Source organism: Excalfactoria chinensis, chromosome 10 (assembly GCF_039878825.1).
Source record: "Excalfactoria chinensis isolate bCotChi1 chromosome 10, bCotChi1.hap2, whole genome shotgun sequence".
NCBI classification, from domain to species: domain Eukaryota; kingdom Metazoa; phylum Chordata; class Aves; order Galliformes; family Phasianidae; genus Excalfactoria; species Excalfactoria chinensis.
The window spans coordinates 15355448-15379648 of record NC_092834.1 but is presented as its reverse complement, the minus strand read 5'-3'; the positions used below and the strand labels follow the sequence as shown (position 1 = coordinate 15379648).

Genomic DNA, 24201 nt, shown 5'->3' with positions numbered 1-24201 from the left:
AGTGACTGACCAGCTGTGCTAGACTGGGAAGGTGGCACTGGCATTAAGTCTACCCCATCAGCTGCTGTGCGAAGAAACAGAAAGGGAAGTGTAATCATCTCAAAAAGCATTTTACAAGGACTCTCAAGAGACCCGTAACCCAGGATAAAAGGCTGTGCCTCTGAATATTGATAAGAACAAAAGTTTGCATCACATAATTCAAGTAAAAATCAACCATCATCAAGCTAAAAGCATACAATAAAACAGAAGAATTATGATGGCTTATGAGATAAATGAGAGATTTACAAGAAATTAGATTTACAGGAGTAACCACTTGGCAAACACTGATCTCCCTGAGCATCCACATGACTGCCTCACTTCATTTGTATCATCCCTACCCCAGTGTCTGGGATGTATGGCAGCTGAGGAAATATATATATTTTGAGCTACACTGCTAAGCAAACAGAACACAGATCATTTATTTTCTTAGTTTAATACTATTTCTGCTTAATGTTATGACAAAAAGAACACTCCTTTGCCTTCCATTTCCCACTCTTGCTAATGGAATGTTTTAAGTAAAGTGCAAGTCAAAATAGCTGCATTTCTTCAATAGGCAAATGTGGAACAACTAACACGGACACATCAAATATGAACTACTCCCATCAGCAAAGCTGCCACTATTGGTGCTGTTGGTGAAAAACAAAGCTCTGTCATGGTTTTGCAGAGACCTGTCTTCCTGTAGATGTTCCTTAATGCATTCATTTTTAAGCCTGAGCAAACCCATATCTAGGTCACGAGACTCACAATCTAAAAGCCTACATTTATACATATTACTACAGACAAAAATATGCATTTTTATACTAGAGTAACTTTCTAAGAAAATCTAGTGGGTTAGAAGCTCTCCATTCATCTTAGTACCCTCATCACTGCCCTGCTGGCACAAGGCACCAGAAAAACAGGACATGTTACCTTTTCAACTGTTTCATAGCTGAATGTCTAATTCTACTGCAACATACCCAACATTTCTTCAGTGGGCTGGTACCTGTTAAGATCTTAAGCAAAAAGTACCCAAAACCACAAACCCTGTTGTAATATTAACTACACATCTTATTTCCAAAATTATAAATGTAAAACAAAGTGCCATCTTGCACAATCAATGATGGGCCCATGGGGCAGGCAGAAAGATGGACGTGCAGACATTAGGATTTACAAAACATGCTTTACTACAAACTCAATAGTACTTTAAGCAGTTTGGTCAATGCTATTTGTTGTCATCCTTCGTACTTATCCTGCACTCCACCAAACTGCTCTCAAAGGTGCTATTAATTTTCTTAGTATACTGGGCAGATTCTCTGCAAGATCGTTGTATAGTGCCTAACTGATATATGGTGGCTGTGCCTTGCCAGTCCCCTGAGAACACTGTAGAGAGATGCTTCAGGAAGAATTATCACTTACACCCAAATAGCTTACGTGTGTATGAACTCAAACACCAATTAGTGTTTCACTGGTGAATTTAGAAGGGGGCAGTACACACTATTCTGACAGCCAGAAACTAAAAAGTCCCAGTTCTCTTCAAATTAGATTAAAGATGAGAGGAACAACATTAAACATTAACTTTTGTTCTGTGAGTACAAAGGTATCAGCTTTAGAAATGATCAAAAGTAGACAAAATCTCAGGCACTGTGCACTGTCTGGGGTGGCTAGTCAGAAGTCTTTAAGTAAGCAAACAAAATAACTACAAGTCTTCCTTCCACCAGTCAACATAAAAGTCACTTGATGCTACTCCACAGAACGTTCTTTATTCTGTGCTTGTAAAATGTACATTGATGATTAAATGTAAGACCTCTCACACATCCCCTCCCCTAAGAAAAGGCCCACTTAACCACAAGGCCTATGTACACACACACACACCACATGTTCTGATAAGCAAGCTTGCATTTAAATCCTTCAAGAATCTAAGCAAATTCACAACAGTATGCAATACTACGTCTTAAAAACAGGTAACTTGAAAAACAGTAAGCCAAAGGTGAACAGAGGCAAGCTTAGGAAGCTACTGTGAAAGTAAACTTTAATTATTAGCAGGCACTAAGCATGCCTTTTTCAAATCACACAGTCGTACAGGAGCATCGTCTATTTTGCCCAGTACAAGTAAGTCCCTTCATGCAAAATTATGTAAGAGACCAAAATACTTGAATTTAAGTGTTATTCATAGGAGAGTCATTCCATTATCAATTCAACTACAGTTTGCTTTTCAAGTCAAAAGACAAATCTGCAAACTTATATTAATGTACCTTCAAAATAAAATGTACATTGCAAGGTATCGTGAGAAGAGTACCACTGTTGGGAACCACCCAAAATTGCTTTTGGATAACAGAAGGTAAGATTTGACTGAAATAAGCTCTAATGTCAAAGTCATCATCTCATGAGTAGAAGATTCTGACACAGCAGTCAACAACTAAACTCTTTTAAAAGGCCCTCCAGGCTTTAGTTCCTATTTGGCAAGAGCAGCACAGAAGAAAGCTGCAATAGAAGAGTACGAGTTTTGTACAAGTCATAAGAGGTGAAGCAGCATCCCTTTGCGAGGCTCCTCTCTACATGCAGTGCTTCCTCTTTAGGCACGAAGCCTTTTAAGCCCCATTAGGTAGGACAGCAATGAAGATATTCACAGATGCCAAGAGTCTAACTTACGCAGTACTGAGATACAGATGTATGCACTTATTTTTAAAGTTGGGGAAAAAAAAAACAAACAACAGCCAGCTTGAGGCATTCATCGAGATTCATAACAAGAGCTACAACTTGTTTGAAGTCAGATACATACTTAATTTTGAATATATTTCTGGGAATTTAAAAGCACATAAATGAATTTAAAAGGATAGAATAAATTAAGATAATGATTCTTTCTTTCTCTGGAAGAATTAAAGCAATACCAAGCTGATTTTCCACAGGAGCAGATTTAATTGTTTCAAGTATTTCATCCACATATTCTAAATCACACTGACAATGGTAATAGATTGAACTACCAAGCAGGCTGCTAAATTCAGGCTTGCAGAATTCTGCATATTCACTCCATTTTCACGTGATGAAATGCTATGAAATTTTGGAGAACAGTTTTTAAGTCTTCGTGTCTGGTTGTGGTTTTCAAGATACTCACTTCAATGTTTTCAAAGTCAAAATTCCAGCTACATCTGCTGCTTCTTGACATCTTCCCCAAAGTAGAACGAGATAAACCAATTTGTTAATATAGTCATTAAGTGACACAGCTAAGATGTGACCAACTAGATTCGACTAATCTGGTCTAAATATTATTCCATGTTTCTTCATCTTTTTTCAAGTGGAATGAGGGCACAATTTGCCTTCAGAAGCAGCCGTGCTACACAGAAAATAAGAACAGAATCCCATGATGGGCTGTATATGGAATAGTTCTCTATTCTCGCCGATCTGACATGCTGCATTTAAGAGGCACTGAAGCTGCTTTCAGTAAATTTTGATCTATTTCTCCCAACAGTCAGGTAATACTTTCTAAGTAGATCACTAAAACAGTAAGTGAGGCAGAGGGGAAAAAAACAGCAAACACACAATGTTATTTGGATGAATTAAGTGCTATCTAGTAATTAGTATTCCACATAATTAAGAACTCAGAAAAACTTGAAGGAAGACAGTACAGAGTATGGCAGTTATGCTGCTAATTTCACCGAATGGATCTTTAAAATACGTTTTTCTGCCTCACAATATTTATTGGAAAATTCAGAATTAAGCCAATTGCTACCTGAACCTAACTTTTAATAATAATTCACTTATGTTTCAACCATTGAAATGCTCTTGATTTCATTTCCTGTAATAATATACAGGCATTTTTTTCTCATGAGCAATCACAGCATGAATCAATAAACAATTACCACCATTTCTGTATACATTATTATTTTTAATAATGTTCATGTCATAGAGACAAAGTTTACAGAAAATCAGTTAAAAAAAACACAATAAGATATTGTGAAGGCAGTAATGATAATCCAACACACACCCTTCCCTACAGAAGTAGTCATGGAGAACAGCGATACTTCCATTTCATCTTGATAAGTCAAGTAGACCCAACAGCTGACACACTGTCTGTGAGTCAAAATCATGCATTCATAAAACATATCAAACTGAACAACAGTAGATCATGCAGGCTTCTGCCAACACATTTAAAATGTTACCAGGAAAAGATTTTCCCAGTCTTACAGAGAAAAACACCGTGTTTATACTTTGCTGTTTTAGGCTACCACAGAGGCTGAAAGCTAGCTGTAAAAAGTTGTTGTTTTTTTTTTTTAATACCACGTTACTACTCTTTCAACAGAAAACAAAAAACCACAAAAAACAGGGAATGACTGAAAAAGAAAACTACAAGAAATATGTAGAGACTGAGAAGGAAGAGCAACAGTAAAGAAACAAGACCTATAAGCTATAGAGCGCAGAAATCTCAGTTACTACCAGAAACAGTGACATGAATGAAAACAGAAAAGGTGAGCAGTGGCACCATGCTTGCACTTACGAAATCAACATTTTTGAAGCATTCACAAGGATTACTGCATACGAGCTAACTTTAATCTGGTAGAGTTTTGGACTTTACAAGGCCACGTGTTACTCCAACAAGATACCATCCTTTTATATTTCAGCTCTAATATGCGTGTAAGGATTCAAACACCTTTGAAGAATTGTTACACACGAAAGGATAAGAGATGTATGCTGACAATGAAAGCAGTTAAAACTGGACATGGTCTGCCTACTTCATTCAATGAGGACAGAATTCTTAAAATCTATGAGAATTCATTCATTTGCTCCCCCAAACCAGGCAAAAGACAGTTACAACCTTCCTGGCAGCAATCCAGTCTCCCTTTATTTTTTTTTTCTTAATTCACAGACTAGCATCATAAAAAAAAAAATCAAGCAGCCACAAAACAGAAAAGCAGAGATACATGAGAAGTCTAACATTATTCAGTGACTGGTTCAAGCAAGCAAGTTGGCCTTTGTTTATTTCCAGCTGTAAGAATATTTCCCAAGGTCAAAAGCTCACAACTAATGGAAAAGGAGACAAGAACATTACAGAATGGTGTAATCTCTATGAAAATCTAGGAAACTGTTTCAAGGTTGAGGACAATCTATATCTCTGAAGAAACCAGGATGGAACTCCAAAGCATCTACCTACTGCAGGATTAAAAAGGAAAAGAACTTAAAATATTGTTGAAATTTTAGTTGGGCTTAGTAGTGTGCAAGTCTAGTAGGTTAGTCTAATACACTGTCAACTATGTGCTAATCTCAGGTCAAAACTGTTCCTCCATCAAATGTGCTTATAAAGAAACCCTGACAGTGATCTTTCTTAAAAGTTAATGGTCAAATTAGCAGATTCTTCAAATGGTTGAGCCGAAATTCACATATTTTTCCTAGGAAGGCCTATCCCAAGATGTACATGGAACACTGGATGAATCTCATGCCTCATAACTATCCCCTCATTCTTAAAATGAAAAATATGTTACCTGAGTATTATATGTAAGAATGGATACTCTGTACTTACATAAATATTTAAGTATACGAGTACATGTGCATGAAACTTACGAAAAAACACTTGCACAGACAACTGAAAATATTAGATAGGCTTGTGCTTTAGACACAGGCACAAATTCACATTAAGATGTGTTGAACTGCAGCTAGGACTGCCATCTAAAGTACACTATCCATGAAGATTACTAAGTACATACTCTGCATGAACCATCTCCCCTGTAAACTTGGTTCCTTAAGCCAGAATAAAATAGCCTACCAGGATCTCCCTTATGTCAGCTCATGGACAATAGTACTTTATTATAAGAATTCCCCATAAATACTTGACTCCAACTAGAAAATATCAAGAACAAAGTAGAAATACTAGCCTTCTCTTAAGAGTTATAAATAAAATGAAGTAAGTAGCTTAAGCAACTATTTACTCTTTAATGATTTAAATGATTTAACTTCATTTAACCTTGTCCTTAGACATAGTTGCTAATAAACTAAAATGCTGCTTTATTTACAAGCCATTTTAAAAGTTCACAGTAGATATTTTTCAAATATGGAGAAGAGCAGGACAAAATTCCAACAGCAAAATTTCAGTATTGAAGGCACCATCTCCAAATGAGGAATGAAAGCCAAGGACACATTTAGAACAATAAGGTGCACAAGGTCAAAATTACTCCAACAAATCAAAAAACTAGAGTATCATTTAACAACATTTTGTTCAAAGCCAGGCTTACCACTTCAGCCTTCACATCCCATAGCATTATAGCCTAGAAATAATATACCTGTTTAGTCTAGAAATTATATTTCTTTTTTTTTCCCCTGTTACTCCTCTTACACATATTAAAATGAAACCAAATCATCATCTCAGCTATTTGTTCTCATACCAGTGAAAGGCACAGCCCTTCTTTCTGAGGCTTAGAGAACTCATTTATTTTGTATTATCCTCCAGTCTCCCTGGAAACTGTTTAAAAATAGTCAGAAGATGTAATGGTCAGGTTAGTCTCCTGGCTGTTATTCACAATATTTACTTGGAGCTTCAACATTCATGCATCACGTTTGATTTTCACCTTGATTTTTCCTCACAAATAAATACATTTACAGCTGAATATATATGTATTTCATACAGTACCAAAATGCACAGGTAGCAAATAAAGGTTTTCAATTACTGTAATTATTCTCTGTCATAATGCTTTTTAAAAATAAATAAATAAATAAACAGAACCTTACCTCAGAATTATACTTCATTTCATAGAAAATAAGGCTGTCTAAATGTACTGCTTGACCATGCAGGATGCTTTCAGTAACCAGGTCTGTAACACAGGAAACAAACAAGTTACTTTCTTATCCCCAGTCCATTCATTCCGAGATTGGAAGTGCTTTCTGCCAGCACACTGCAAAGGAAGCAACTCAGGAAACTATGAGTTTCCTTTTCTCTTTTAGATTTGGGATAAGCATTGCCAAAGAAAATAGCCTACAGTAATCCAATTCAACCTAGACTTCCAAATTACTCACATTAAAAGTCCACTACAAATGAGATCTGAGTTTATAGAGGTAAGTACCCTGAAATTATCTAGTCACCTGACAAAAAGCTTGTAGCACAAGCCTGGGTGTTAATGTAAATAAAGCAATCACAGTCGCTCACAGAGTACTATTTTGCAATAACACTGCTTTTCTATGGCTTAAATTCTCTTTGTGAAGTACCTCAGTGTAGTAAACAGCCAAACAAAATCCTCTCTGGGCTACTTTCCTTCGCAGTGCACTTCAGTTTTGTGGAAAAACAGAATTAAGGTCTCTGTTTTCCTTTTAAAAGAAAGAGAAGGAGGAAAAAAAAATATAACTATTTCAAGGTTTTGGCTGTTTAGGGAAGGTGAGCTTTTGGGTTGGTTTTAGGCTTCGCATTCCTCTGCTCTGAGGCTTTGGGGAACTTGTTCTTTGTTTTTAATTCAAACAAAACCTAATTTAATAGGAAAGTTTAATACTCAACTCATGCAGATGAGCAAATCAGTTGGAACATAAAAATAAATTGCAATATATATATATATATATATATATATATTTTTTTTTTTTTTCCCCATGCAACGTTATGAAGTGAACAACACCTTCGATCTACGTCAGTGATTACAAAATTGTCTGGTTACTCTTCTGGACAAAACAATATGTCTCAAGAAATAGAAAGCCAAGTTGGATGGGGGCCCTGGGCAACTTGATTTCACACTTGATCTAGCAATTGGCAACCTTGCCTGCAGCAGAGGGGTTGGAACTTTATGATCCTTGAGGTTACTTCCAACCCAAGCCATTCTATGACTCAGTGACCTAAAGCTTGCTGCTAGAAATGACCTGTGTATGTTCCATACATCCAGACTGCAGTCACAGAAAGGTTTAATCCTCACTTTCAGATCTCTTTTGGAGCACCTATCCAAACACATTCCTTTAGAAACAACAAGAAGTCACAGAAAAAACTTATACGTCTGTATAGAAGTCCATGTCAATGAAAGAAGACCTGCAGCATTTAAACAACCAAAGCTGGCAAATATGCTGCCAGGAGAATAAATTCAATGTATTTTCCTTGGCAAGGCTGGTTAGAAAGGTGATTCTTTGTTTTTCTTCCTGTGGACTCCTAAGTAGCCTTAACTGCATTGCTAAACATCTCCTAACTGTAGGCCAGGTCAGAGAAAATGCAGTCAGGATATTTCAGCATCCAATGGATCATCTGTACAGAAGCTGGCATTACAATAGTTTACTTTTATAATTGGATGTCTTGCCCATGTGTTCACCTTTTCAAGGCAAACCAAGTTCCTTTAGTGTACACCAAGAAGGTACATGTAAGCTGAATTACAAAGCATGCCATTGGTGCGCACTACAAAGACTTTACTGCAAATACTAAAGGTCAAGACAAAAGCAAGGTCAGTGTTGCTCTTAGGATCCAATGCCTTCCCCCCAAGCAAATCTATGTCATCATGCAAATAATTCAGTGGAAGGTAACTTTTAGTTTATTATGGTAAGATGCTAGAGGTCTGTTCAGCACAGCCCAGCTAGCCAATCCATTTTCTGGAAACCACTTTTCCAAATTTGCACATACTTCTCTCTCTCTTTTTTTATTTGTTTTATACATGATTCTGAAGCATTTCAATTACTTTCAACATTTATGCTTTTCTTCATCTTCAGCTCTCTGCTATGAGGCTGTGAGAGCACCAGACATCAGTCTGGAAGCATTTCACCTTCACAGGGTCTTTTTCAACTGAGGCAGATACTAATCAGACTTGCATCAAAATCTAATGTCTAAAGAACATATCATATTTATGGGACAACAACAGCAGAAGTAGCAGAGAAATGAAGCTGAGTATCGCTGCTTTCTGGTTACACCTGGCTCCCCCCAAACAAGTATTCCAATTCAATACAAGCTGTTCCTTGATCAGGGCTGGGAAGCCGCTTTGAAACCTGCTCTTTTCAGATCAAATCCTATAACAGAATTTATTTCTGTTGCTAAAGAAAAACAATCTCTAGTTTTCAAATTATAAACTGAAAACAGAATTATAGTGTCTCTGCTCTGACAGAATTCGAAATAGATTTTTCTCTAGTTTACCATGGTGTTCTATCAAGTGTTAACCCTAAGGTGACTACGAAGGACAGAGTGAATGAACTGCCCTCAAATGTTTTACGAGGATAGAAGGAACAAAACACCACATTTGCACATATTACTAGGGCAATCTAATGATTAAAATTTCATGTCTCAAAATTACAACTTCATTTAAAATATTAGATTCAATCATATGAATATTTAAAGAAGAAAATTGGATAAATGTGGCAGTCTTAAAAATAAATTGTTTATCCTCTGTTCCATTTTAAGACTGACTTGAACAAACATGATTGTGGGAAGAATGTTAATTTTTCAAGTGGGCCAGTTGCTGCTGAAGATACCATATACTTTTTTAACAAGACAAACTTGCCAAGTGACAATTGTAACTAAACAGCCTAGGATGATTAATCACTGCTTATATAGTCTATTGTTCTCACCTGGAATGCAGCCAGAAATGAAACTCAACCACCCAAAACCCCAGTCAGCAACATAATAAAATAGGACGCATTACTTAGGAGCTGCCCTCATGATTTTTGCCCCTCACAGATAATTCACGTAGCCTGCATTCCCAGAGCTCTTGGTGCTACTGGATTTTACTTCAGCAGTATTTGAACTGGCAGTTCACTGAGACTTCAGAAGTAAATACCACCCCCCAAATACTAGGTTGTTTCATGTATTTTCTGTGCTTGTACCTTAAACTGTGTGTTGAGTTTGAACATTCATTTAACCTCAATAGCCAATTTCTGTTAACTAACACTATAATATTAATTTAATCAGCATCTTACATTTCACTGCATTCACTAAAACCATCAAACGTTTTCACCAACTTTGTTTTTGTCAGGCAAGTACTGATTTCCTCTGGATCAGAGCTCCTCTTTAGTGGTAGGAAGCTGTTCCTCAGACTTCTATTCCCAAACTTAATTCAGAGCTGTCATCTGAACCCCCTACATAACAAGCTCTAATTTTGTTGCCTGCTAGGAAGAGAAGATCTTGTTTAATGTGTTCAATTATCTCTGTGGGAGTTGGAGAGCAAAGAAGGTTTACCAAACTAGAAATGTTAACTTACTTCCACTTTATTACTACTACTATAGAAAAAGCTACAGCAAATACTCACAATTCAGTCACGGTTGTTAAGTTCTTTGAAATGCATGTGCCCAGAACAGTATGTCATCCTGGCATCAAATTGCACTGCCTTCCTTTGATGCCAGAAATTAAGTCAGACTTGACTGATTCACCAGAGTAATGTGAAAAATAAGGTAGTCATGCTTTACTGTCCTTCTGAGAAGACAGGCACTGGGACAGTACCACCTGGCAAACTCACCTATACTTCCATCATCATGTGAACAACTTTTGCCTTACAAAACGTTGTGTTTCTGCAGCACAAAACCCAAGTACAGTGGTGACGACACATTTAAAGTATGTTCACCTTCAAAGAACATCCTGTGAAGCAGTTATCTAAATGCAAAGACAAGTACTATTCATCAGCAACAAGAATTAGCATATGTACATTTAGAGACTACAAAAAATTCACAAGCTACATGCACTAAAATGTTCAAGTGATTTGAAAACAAGAAAATGATAACATACGGCTTCACTGAATCTGCAGTTTCATTACTAGCAACTCACCTATGTGTGCTGCTCGGTAGGTGCAGAAGAATCATCACAGGCTTGAAGCTGTATGAAGTTAGTAAGCAAGCATGTGAGAATGAGAGATCTACATGGCTAGCCCATTTCTTCACAATAAGCACTAAAAAGCATAGGTATAAAACAAAAAGGGAATAGTGTATGTTTCTAAACCTAAATTTAGCACTGAAGCACAAACTATTATTTAACTAGAATAAACAATACAGATGTATCTGTGGCCATTTTTAAGCTCCAAAATGAGCTAACCACTGTAAATCTGTTGCCTGTACACATGTACTTTCAGGCTTAGTGTGCAGTAGTGCTCTTGGAATCAAAATCCTGCTCCAAGAAAGAAAACAGAGGGAGAACTTAAAAATGGATGCCAACCAACAAACTATTTCTGCATCCTGAGTCTAGATAGTTCAGGCTAAGTAATCTCCTCACATGCTGTACATTTCAATGTCTGGTTGACATCAATCTGGTTGAAACAGATTTCTAATAACATATTTCATGTTAGAAACTACAAAGGCCTTTCAGCAGGCTCCATTTGCAAGTTTCATAAACATTAAGAATTAAGGTGTTTCACCACTCGTTTTCTATATATATGCACTGAGAATTTATTTAATGTAAGAACAAGACTACTGAAGTACAGCTTAAAAATAAGAAAAGCACCTTTCCTTATTGCCTTTTAAAAAGTCAGGCAGAAAGGTGACATTTCCAAGGATGGATCCCATGCATGAAAAAAGAGCGCACACGAGAAAAGGGATAGCAAAGAACAACAAAACATGAATTTTCAGAGCTGGCATTATTCTTGAATAATTCCAAGTCCTGGTGTTTGTTGTTACTCGCAGTAGTACATTTTCAGAGACCTTCTGCCTACCTACAGATTGTCACTTAGTACTGACACAGCAGAGATGAATTTAGATGTGCACGCTGGCACTGAATTCTAGACACTGAAGACTGAAAGTGATGGCTCCTTGACAACTGACTTCATGACTTATGGTCTCTTCTTGTGGAAAGTAACAGATTCAGTTAAAGCCTGAGCCTTTAAGAGACTGCAGTTCACAAACAAATTCAGTCCTCAAATTTCAGGCCCATAACACTGGAAATTCAGAAGATTCAGTGGTGACCTCCTGGCTGCACTGGTTTTTAATGCCAACATCATTAACATTTTTCTGTTTCACTCTCCTTCATCTGCTCTCTGTTCTACAGCTCTAGTTACCAACTAGACAGAGCAGCGGTGCAGTTCTAAAGGAGCGATCATAAACAGGGCTTTATTCAAACTGTAAATAGCTTCAAAGCTTTTATCCATCTTTCTGCCCTCAGCACTGGCAGCAACAAGTAGGTTTAATCTTTCTGCAGACATGGACAGCAGACGTTCACTGCTGATATTGTTCACAATGGAACTGCAGGCTGCTGCTATTGTTAGTAATGCTATTACTAGCTAATGAACACAAACTGCGTGGGCCATAGAAATCCTTGCAGGAAGAGTAATAGAGGTGATTAACACCAATTACAGACAGTTAAACTGATAAAGTATATTGCATTACCAATATTTTATTTACTTATATAACTCATTCTTGCAAGAGATAATACAAGGCTATAATGAAGTTAGGAGATTGTCTCCAACATGACCGCTTCTATCTTGAATCATGATGTGAAATTCATGTGGAATTCAGGCTAAATGCCTACACAAAAAGTCAGCAGCAGTGTGTGTAACAACAGTTCCAGGATCTCAGGTTTATGCCCAGGGCTGGTGCCTGAGCTGGATAAACAATAAAAATAATCCTTCAGAGGGCAGGTAAGAAATAAAATATACTGCGAGGTTTGTATGTACATAATTTCCTCACAGTATGCCACCACAACAGGACAGCTGCAGTTCTCATGGTGTTCATCCCAAACTACCTACATTCAGCATAGAATTTACCAGCTGGTTCCACATCCAACAAAACTAGAGTAAACTCACACTGTCACAAAGAAAGCATACCATTTATCTCTTTGGCATGGCTAAAGAGGAGTTTGCCAACTTTCCAAACATTCCTCGAAAGCTGGGTTGCTCTATATTTGCATCCAGAAGGTTAGGACAGTATTGTTTTAGAAACTCTAGGATGTGTTGGAAATTCATTCCCAATATAAACAACCCGGATTTTTATTTTCATGCCATCCTCACTGTTTCACCAGAGTGAAGTCATTCTCTTTAAGAGCAGTGTTTTGTATCCTTACTTTCAGACAAAGCTATTTAACACTTGCTTATTTTAGGCAACATATTAACTATCCTGATGGTAAGAAACATACTACAGTAATATACTTAAATACCAAAAGTTTCCATGTGCCTCCCTCTCCAAATAAGAGTCATTTATTCAAGTCAGCGAAGTCCCAAACAGGTTAAGAAGCTTAATGGCTATTTAACAGATTAGGGATTCATTTTCTTGCAAAAGGTACAGTTCTTTTGATATCACTTGAAAAAGAAAGAACTCAAGCAGTTTTATCACTGCTCCTTATTAGAATTCTTCAATGACTGAGAATACAGTAGCTGTACCAAGTGTACATGTAAGCGTTCTACACCACATAAGACTGACAAAGATTCTCTTTCAGCCTTCTGTGTCATGGAGGACCAAGAGTTAACATTTTGGCAAAAAAAACAGCACATCTTCAGGTCCTAGCACCACCATATTGTTATGCTCATTACGTTACAGCAGCATTCACACTGTCCCAGGGCACACTATATGGAATCACCATTTAAACGGGTGAAGAAGAAGAGGCAATGTTGAAAACACTTATGTAAGAAATCCATGCTGCTAATAGTCTTCACCGAGATCAAAGACAAAAAAAGTCGAGCTTCCCTGTCACTCCACCACTGCAATAAAAGACAGATGTCTCCTTTTGACTGAACTAAGCTTTCTCATGTGTTTCTGGGCTGAGGCACTGTCTAAACTAGGTAGGAAACACAAAATAACCCTTTTCAGTATGAGTTACCTGTTTCTAACTACATGCTTTAAGTTTTGTTTCTGTGGGTTCTGTTTACTTATTTTACACACAGTTTATATTTATTCAGTAACATAAAGAGCAGGTAGGACTCCATCACACTTCTGCTCTGAAATGATCTTGGTCAGATCCTTGAACTGAATCAACTCTCTGTTGTGTATACAGGTCATTTAACTCAGATACATCTCTCCACCCACGTGAGCATCCACATAGCTGCAACTGTGCTCCAGCAAGGTGATATGGCTGAAAAACAAACAAGCAAGCAAAAGAACAACAAAAACCCACCAACCGCATTTCAGCAACAAGTCAAGGTGGTCCTATAGAAGAGGAGACTGAAACTTGCCTAAAATTTCCATTGGAAGATCTACCAAAAAATGTTTCCACTGGTTTTGTATTCATTTTCCTAGAGATTCAGAAAGGAAAAAGATAACAACAAAACAAAAAAATCCCCAAACCCAAGCAGTGCACTGGCTGGTCTTCTTGAAACACGTCGATGTGTCACTATGATCCCCACGCCTCACAGTCTGCACAGAACTTAATCTTAAGAGAGAAAAAGGCAAACCCATTGCACTCTTAGTCCCCAGTATGCCATAGCATTGCAGCATCTTCAAAATATTATACAGTTGCTATCCAAATACCAAAGGTTTTTTCAAACACCATTTGCCCAAGGGACTGATTCCCCTGCATTCTGAAAGCACATCTGAGCTGCCTATCGCTTCCAGATTTTGAAAGCAGAAATTATTGTTATAACTCAGCTGGGTTGTCTTGAAAGCTCTGCTAAAAGCTCTCTGGTTTTCATCCCAGAATCTTACTTCAGATTAAATACATTTCCTGTGTAATAATTTTCCGAGTACATAAAGCCCATATTCAAGTCTTGGGCAGCACAATTTATGTAATAAGAAAAAAGGAACATATAACAGCATTTCCACTTTGTAGTTTGCTTTAAACACCTGCAAAATATTTGGGAACATCAGCTGCTGCACATACCGCTTCCTAATCAAGGATCTGAAACATTACATTCAGAATTTGCAATAAACACAAAATTTGATAATTATGGCTAATATCCAATTCTGCACTTTATGGCTTTATCATATCAAGCTAGCACATAGGCAGAAACTGATCTCACTACCCCAAATACACAACTGAAGTCAAACAAGTGCAACAGCCAACACAGAGACCTGCTCAAGTTAATGATAAATGAAGCTGATGTATACTATCTCCAGATCTGCAGATCTAGCAATGGCACAGCCCAGCTACCATCCTGATCCTGTTTATCAGAGCATAGACACCAGTCAGGCTGTAAAAAATCAGGAATTTACCCAGACAGCTTTTCCTCCCTCAAGTCACAGGCTGTAAAATTAAAATACAGGAATCTACTCAGAATACAACTGGTTTTGTTGAATGCAACAACTGCAATATCTGTTTAGGAACATTAACTTTCTCCATAGACTACAAGAATGTAAGAACCAACATTAAGTAAATGATTACCAAGGAGTGAGGCATAAACCATTTGAATGAACAGAGGAGCTGAGCATGTCCATGAAAAATGGTAACATTATGCAACTGTTTTTTAGTAGATAGAATTTAGCAAGCTGATAGGACGAACAAACTGCATGGTCAGAACTCAAATTCCATCTTTGCTGCTGTTTCTAACCCTGCGCATCAGTTCCTACATGGATTTTGTCATGAAAAATTTAAAGCGCTCCTGATTAACCCACTTCTGTCACAGTGTGCTTAAAAACAAAGCCCCTGACTTGGCAGAAAACTCAGAGCAGCCCAAGTGAGGGATACAGTGCAGACAAAGCGAGAAGCCAGCAACACAACTGAGCTACTACTCAGCCTGGTATTAGGTAATTGTCTGCCAGCTAAAACAGTTATTGAAGCAATATTTAGCATGAAAGCATTTTCAAGCGTCTAACTTGAAACCAGACAGTACAAGACTACAAAAGTGTTTCTTAAAACCAACTACCTATCAGCTTACTTAAAGAGGAAGACAGCTGTAGAATGTCCATCAGCAACAGTTTAACAGCATTCACCGTTATTTTCTGAGTTGATTTTCACTCCAGCTGCTCTCATAAAGGATGAGCACTCAAGTCTCCCGTCACTAAGTGTGACTGGCACGTCAGATAGCACTTTGCTCTACAGATAGATGGCCAGCAAGCTTCTAAAAGCAACTTAAGCCAAGAATATCAAAGCTGAGTCTTGCGTCTTTACTGACAAAGCTGAGGAGGGCCATGAAGGAAGAACTACAACTGTGGTTGACATATTTCCCTCTGGCATGTTGCCCTGACCATGAAACCTGCAGGTACTTAGAATGGGCAACTTTTGCCTTGGTGCAAAAGCAACTGGAGACAGAACAGTGAGAGCATGGAGGAAGGCAGATCAAGTTTTCTAATTGTTTTCTACAAGTATCTCTGCACAACTGAAGAGAAAACTAAATGTAATATAGCCCTAATGCAGCTTAAAGAGACACACAGGCTGAGGAACAAAGAATTTCAGAGATGGAAGGAAGTGAGGCCTGCAATACATTGAGCTCAGAAAAGAAACAGCATAAAAGAACCAGAACAATATTAGGCTTTTTTACTGTAAAGGTGTCAAAAGCATCCCGCAGCATAATGCAGACCGTGAGAGAGACCTGGACACTCTCCAACAAGCAGTTTCGCTGAACTTCTCTTCAAGTTGCAATGGAGATTTTCCCTTCAACTTCCATTTACAGCAGCAACTGCTTCTCAACAGCTTTCCAGTTCCACCCACCAGGCTCTGCTTTGAAACACCAATTCTCACAACATTTTCCAGGCCTCTCCCTTGTTCTCCACTGGGACTTAACAAGCTCGCCCAGCTTTGCCAGCGATCCAAGAAATTCACAGTTGCTGCTGTCGTGTAGTCATTTTTTTTTTTCCTTTTAAACTAATTTCTGCATGCAGTCACATAACATTACCTCTCTGGAGACTACTATTACTAAGCTGTCAGTCCTGAGAAGATTCAGTAATTACAGAGATGCCCTGGCCTCAAATTACCTTTCAGAGAGGACAGCATAGTAACAACCAAGCAATACTACCCGCTGCAAAATAAGGCTGGATACTGACAGTAATTAAATGATAACTGCAAATATTTAGAAAAGCTGCTTTCTACTTTTGCATCTTTCTTTTTGTTTCCAAAAGCTCTGCTTTATCTCAAGCTCTCCTGAACAAACCTGCACTGCAACTCCTGAGCCTTTCTGTCCCACTGAAGATGCTGGGCACAGTGGCAAGAGTTTCAGAACAACAACAAAAGGCCTCAATAACTAAAGCACGTTTCAGCCACAGTGAAAATTACAGCTGTGACCTTAGTTTTACCAAATGGTGGTAACGTAATAAAAGTTCACACAGTTCTTGGATTAGGCCCAGAGTATGAAATTCATGATTCTGTGGCTATTAACTCAAAAAAGAAAATATTCAAAGGGTGCTTGCTCAGTATTAAGTACTGTAGCAACAACGAATCTCCAAAAATGAAACATAACTTGCAAAACAGCTCAGTGGATGAACATCTTCCAGTCTCCCACAGAATTCCTCCTCCCACACAACTGCATGTTTGAAAGATATTCAAAATGGATGTTATCCGAGACTTTCTTCAACTGAAAATAAGATTTGTTGATTAACATTGTGGTGTGAGTCGTCTACAAGTAATGAAACAAAAGTAGCAATTGCAAGTTAAGTACTTACTGTGTTATAAAATACATGCTAAAACTAACCAGAAATATAATTTCTTTTACTAAACAAACTAGTCATCATGGTATTTCTCTCTCACTTCTTATGAATACATGATGTTAGGCTGGTCAACAGAATGACCTAATAGCTTTGAGTGTTTTTAGGCAACTTTGTTGTTCAGGGAAGGGTGTGTTTAGAACACCAGTGAAAGCAATGTCTTGCATGCAAAAAAAAATTAAATTCAATAAATAATAATAAATCTAAAAACCAGTTAGCTCAAGATTTAGTCTGGATGCATCCAGCAAAATGCATATACGTAAGCTTCTATGCTTACTTGGTAAGAATCTAGGCTGGTAGGTGCACCCTTTTTCTTCTATATGCTATTCACGCTTGGTTAGCATACATTCAGATCCAATTAGCAGGTCATTGGACAGCTGTTTGAAATCCTCATTTCATCAGTTCTAACCTAAGATTTTAGTTTGATTTGCCAGGCACCAGACTGAGCATCATGTGTTTGAGCTCAGGAAAAGCCAGGTGCTCTTAAGAAACCTTCAGTACAATTTAGTAAGGCATTTGTACAATTTAGTAAGGCATTTGTACAATTTAGTAAGGCATTTGTGCTCATCTCTTATCACCACACTGAACCAGTTTCTCAGGCAGTTTTTAAGAAATGCTGTAAAAACAGTTCCTGCACAAACCTTCTTTGCTGTCTTAAAAAGCAAAACAGCTCCTCCACACTCTAGGAATCCCTTGTACTTATTTTTAATATCAAGCACCAAAAACACCAGTTTTATGCTCTTAAGATTCAATTTGTTCGCAGTAGAAACTGACACATTGCACAAGTCACCTCAAGGCCACATCAGCATTCTCACGGCTTTCCTAAAAAGACATAGAAATGAAGAGCGTGACTAGAAGCTACCTGATAAACCCTGAGGACAGCAAATAGCAGTTTCTGAAACACTTTCATTACTGTGCAGAAAACCAAAAATGATTGAAATGTCTTTAAGAAGCAGGCATCTTATTCATTTCTTATTTGTCCTCTTACAGAGACAAGGCCACTTCTACTGGCCCACAGTTTGATATAAACATCTCTAACTTCGCTACAACTGTCAAGAAAATGGACTGACATCCAGGTCCATTTTGCCAATGTTGGCTTGCAATTAGCATGCATTATTATATGGTTGACCTAGGAGTGGGCTACAAAGATCACCTGGTCCAGCTGCCTGAGAACTTCAGAGCCAACCAACAATCTAAAGTATATAATTGAGGGCACTACCTCCTGAACAGGGATGTCCAACCTGAGGCCCACATGCCATCACGGCAGCAGCTGGCACACACATCACTCAGCAGCAACCAAACTTCCTATTATGATAAAGGAATTTGAAAACAAGATTCAAGATTGAAAATAAAACAAAATTACTTTTCTGGTATATATGCAACACTGTTTTCAGTCAGTGTAAATACATGACCTAATAGGTAGCTACTATATAGAAAAACAATAAATGGTTGCTGCATAACTACTTTGTTAACTACTCACCTGTGAAATTCAGTTTGCAAAACTACCTCTCACTTTCTAGCTCTCTCTCTCTCTTTCCCCTCTGGACAATGTTTAATGTGCTCAGAGTCATTGAAGAGACTCCTACATGAAAACTGATCTGGTTTAAAATCTGAGCGTAATTCAGCTGCCAGGAACACGAGTCATCATCCTACCTCTGGAATACAGTACTGGATTAACTGTTGGAAGTTAACAGAGAAAGTTTTGACAAAGAGCAAAGCCTGAAGAGTACCACTCTTCTCAATAGCACCGTACAATCCATGATACTCAATTGCTACCACAAAGGCTTTGTCAACAGATGGCTTTTCCCTCATTCCACATTTTATAAATAGACAAAATTAAACTGCTTAATTAGCAGGTAAAATTTTATGCAGTGGTTATACCAAAATCCACACTGACCATGCATTTCTACATTAACACTCAATTAACACATTCTGCTGTGAAGATTCAACTGAACTGCCACCATCTTTATCATTAAATGGAGCAAGATGAGACACCTTGAGGTTACACTGGTATTATGACAAATGTGTCGGCCACCTACAACCACTTATATTCAATCTAACACCTTATTACTTAAACTTTTGCATATCCACTAAAAACTGAACATTACCATTATCCTAAATTGATTTGCTTCACATTATTATTATACTCACACTTAGGCACCTAGCAGGGTCTCAGGCAAGCACAAGAATAAATTGAAATTCAGTAGAATAGAATCATAGAGAAATAACGTGACCTCAAGGAAAATGACTGCTTTCTTGCTGCAGCTGTGAAAAGATTGAGGCCATCATTATTTGCAAAGTTAATTTCTGAATGCTGAACTTACCAGCATTGCTTCAAGGATATATTTAGCTGCTGTACTGTAGCTCTCAGGTTACACTACTACATAAGTTTAAACGCAACACGTGTTCATAAAGCCGTGAAGAATAAACATACAAGCCCTAAGAAAAAATTTGTGTGGACTAGGTTAACCCACATGTCCATATAGAGCTTTGGCATTACAGGGGAGGACTTCAGCAACCATTTTATCTTCCTTTTCATACCTCAAAAGGTACCTGCAAACTAATTTCTCTGTTTGTGACTAGAAAAGATGAATAGCTCCCCTCATTACAGGAGAATAGCCTTTCCAAAACAGGCAGATAGAAATAGACAGGACATACTCTCCTCTCAAAGGCTCAGCTTTCTTTCCAAGTCCTTGAAAAGCCAATGATCCACACAAATCACATAAGAGAAAGAATCAGAACTGAGTATTCACTTTGTACGCCCAAACCAAGAAATCCTTCTGAGCCTAACACTCAGAAGTCAGAGTTTATTCTATGAATATGGTAAGGCAGGAAATGTGCAGCCTTAACAAGTGCCGGTAACACACACACAATCTGAAAGCCAAAGAGAAGAAACAGTAGGCTGAAAGAGAAAGACACTAGAAAGAGTTTGACAGCAGCTCTTCCTTCCACACAGTACATTTGAAAAGACAGCTTGTGGCAGCCTCACTTGGTGATATGAAGTATCTTAAGCCACAGGAGTCTGAGCCACATTCTTCTGCAGAAGAGACCACTTTATAACTCAACTGCTCTCCAAAAAGCTGCTTTTAAAAAATGAGTGAGAGAAAGGTAATATATATTACAGATAAAAGAATAAAAGAACATTTTCATTTTTATTCCTCTGTAGTACACCCATTACTTGAATTCTCCATAATTCTATATGGGTAATACACCATTTCTGGCAGAATATTTGTTCAAATATAGTTGTCACACTTTGCAACAACACACAGAAGTTAAAGAGCAAAAGCTATGCCATGGGGACGCAACAGCCTCCCCAGCCTACCTATTTTAGGGACCCATATTAAGTTGTCTAAAATAACAGACATGAAACATTACAACCAGCTGTTCATTGAAGCAAACATATGCTGGAGATGACACACCTGACTGCCTCAGCTAGAAAGACCTTTGATATGTCTGCTAAAACTCCAGCTACAGAGATATCCAGAAAGGGAACCAGTGAAGAACAGACAAAGCAACAGAGCTTGCTGAGCATGAGATCAGTAAGGGAACCAAGTCAACTGCTACAACACTTCAGATTCTGAAGCCAGCCTTGACATACTGACAGAAATATTTCATCTAATGTGGCAGCCTTGGTCATTTAGAAGGAACACTGCTTGGACTGCTAGAGTTGTTTCCAAATTAAGCAACTGCAACAACATAAACTACAAACAAAATCTTCCCATGCTTTTATCATGCACCGCTATACTAACAAACACATGCTAAGTGCATGGGTATGAGGTGAAGCACCATGTACACTACATAACATCCAGTCAAAGACAAAAATTCCTAATATCTAACTTCCAGATTATCAAATTACATCCTACTAAATTCAGTTAGCTTAAAGTTCACATGCTAATTCTACGGTCTTTCCTTACTGGATGCAGAGCTTTAAGTGAAAGCAAAGTATTCCCCCACACTACGGTACTTACAGATTCTTTTGAGCCAATCTGGGATCTCAGAATACTGGAACAGATCAACAGAACAGACCAGCAAGCAAGACCTTGACATTGTCCCATAGCATAGTATTGTTGGAGGTACCACCACCCCCTTCTCTTTCACCCCCCCCTCCCCCCCAAGCTGACAAAGCAGCACCTTTATAAATATTCTAAATGAAAAAGTGAAAGCAAGAGCAAGTTATGTCATTGCTCTTCAGAGTAACAGGCACACCAAGCCAAATAAAAAACAAACAAACAAAACAAAACAAACAAACAAAACACCACCTTGAAATATGGCAGTAAAATGACCCATAACTCTCGTTCTTCTAAGTTATTAGCAGACCAGGGAATGAGAGACCTAAAGGCAGCAGCTCAGCTGCTATCCAAGCACATACAAGGAACTGCAGATAGACAGAGTCTGATGAACACTAAGAGCAGAGATGAGAACAGAAAGAGGAAACTGTTGATAGACAATAATTCTAAGATCTGCAGTGTCACTACATATATATCACCCAACGCTTGTGGGCTGGAAAATTATCATTATTTTCAAGACAACTGTGATAAACTACAGGAAATCTGCAAGTCCTCAGGCACCTCAAAGTTGTCTGTGAATCCAGTTTCCTTTAAATACCAGTCATTTTCCCTTGCTGATATCTGATGGTTTGAAGATCACATACTTCAAGGTAGTCAAAATCCACAACGTTTTGGACAAATCATAACAGAATACTGTTTTAAAATGCTGTATTTTAGAAGCTTTTTTAAAAGGCTATATTTTACTCTCACACAACTTAACTGTTTGACACTAACACACTTGGGCTAAAACTTAACATAAGCAAACTAAGCAAAAAATTACACTGGAGACAGTAAAGGAATAAACACTGCAATGAAAACAAATACTTTCAGCCTACAAGTGTTCAAGCATTAGTGCTAAGGTGTTAACTCGATGAAAAATGCACCATCTAGAGCTGAGGTGCTATTTCATGGACTTTATCTCTCTTTCAAAATGCTGAAATCCAGATTACATAGGTCTAACAAATAACTTCTGATTTTAGTAATGACCTTTGAAACTCGTAATATACTAAGCTTTTAAGGATTACTTGCAGTGTTTCAATGTCTTAGAAGCCAGTGATGCAAATGCACACATAACCAAGTATATGCATGCAGATATGCATGATAACACATCGTACCTTTTATCCCTCACTGGCTTCATTACTCCCAGTAACAAACAGGCCACTGCTGCACACAGTTAGAGGCTCCAAGGATTATTTTACAAGCGGTTAGCTTTACACAAAAAGATCTAGAAAATGAAGTCATTTGTTTGTCTTGAAACTATAGCAGCCGTCATTAGTATTCACTTTACAATTGTTGCTCATCTGTGTAGTAAAGCTGGACATTACAGAAGGCAGTCATTCACAGCATGAGTGTCTGATTGCTTACCCTCCAACACAGAAGAGGATCAGATTCCACCATTCTAGAACTACTCAGGGTAATCTACAACACCAAGAAAGTAATGTCAGATACTACCTTTCCTCTGATGCACTTTCCTCTGCTGAGCCTTAAAGCTGAAAGCGCCCTTCAGCTTTAAGGCTCAGCAGAGGAAAGTGCATCAGAGACAAAGATGGATGAACTACAAGCCATTTCATCTAACACCTTCACAGATAAGGGCAGTAAGAGTGTCATCTAAGAAAGCTGAAGGCACACCAGAAATAACTGGGGATTCAAAGCAAACCCATACTAGAATCTACTATTAGCTTACCTTTGGTCCTTTCTGGAACTATCATACACTTCCTGGCATGAGACTAAAATCTTAATTTATTTCCTTCGCCCAAAGATTTGTCTGTTGCATGGCTCAAAATCAAAAACACAGGTTGACACTGAGAAAGCCTGAATTAAGCCTAAAACTCATCTAGTACATAAATATCTGCAGCTGTAACAGAAAACTGCACATGATTTGTCTGCTAGAGGAATGCTAAGTAGAAATCAACATACAGCTCATGGAGTGTATATTTGGAATCATTTTCTCGCACATCATTTAGAAGTTTAAGACAGACAAGATCCTTCCTCATTTATACACTCAACTCATGTAAATCCTAATACTAAGACAGAGTCCTATGCCGTCTGCCACCAGGCTGATGATGAAAAGCAGCAAAAACATCTCACCTAGAAACAGGTCATTTATTTAAATCAGTGAACTCATGATCTGCCATCAATCAACTTGAATAAGCATGCTTATTGAAACTCTAACAGTTACCACAAAAGCATTTGTCTGGAAGCACTGAAAACTATCTGAAAGAAACATCATTCAGTGTAGAAAAACTTTTCAGCAGACCCCTTATAACTAGGTGACAGATGTTCACTTTCAACAGCTTCCTTTCAATACTAATAATAGAGGTTTGCTATAATTTTTCTTGGCTACTTTGTAATACCAATATTACCAGCCTTAAAGACATGAGATGTCATTTGACAAAGGGCATAAGAAGACTTCTACTTTATCACTTACAGAGGAAAGAACTGAGTATCAGCCTATGAAAAATGATCAGCTTTCTCTCTGTGTTAAGAGTTTAATCTAAGAAAACAACTCTTAACTCTCATATTACTTGCTTGTCATACGACAGCAGATAAGCCATTATCAATATACTCTTGCTGTTCTATCACAACCAAACACACTGTACATTTGCTTCCTCCCCTTAGTTTTCTCAGAACTGACTTGAAAATGTTTCCTTACTCATTAGGATCCATAAAGATTTATAACGAGGAAAAAAAAAAAAATCACTTAAAAAGATTCCGAATTTAC

General features: G+C 37.9%; 1 protein-coding gene across 1 annotated transcript in view; it reads right to left on the bottom strand.

Moving 5' to 3' along the window:
• TLN2 (talin 2) overlaps nucleotides 1-24201 on the bottom strand; it is a 130775-nt gene that overhangs the window by 87538 nt on the left and 19036 nt on the right. The window contains exon 2 of the mRNA XM_072345181.1: nucleotides 6733-6815. The gene's annotated coding sequence lies outside the window, so the exon portion shown is untranslated. The remainder of the gene's footprint in view (nucleotides 1-6732; nucleotides 6816-24201) is intronic.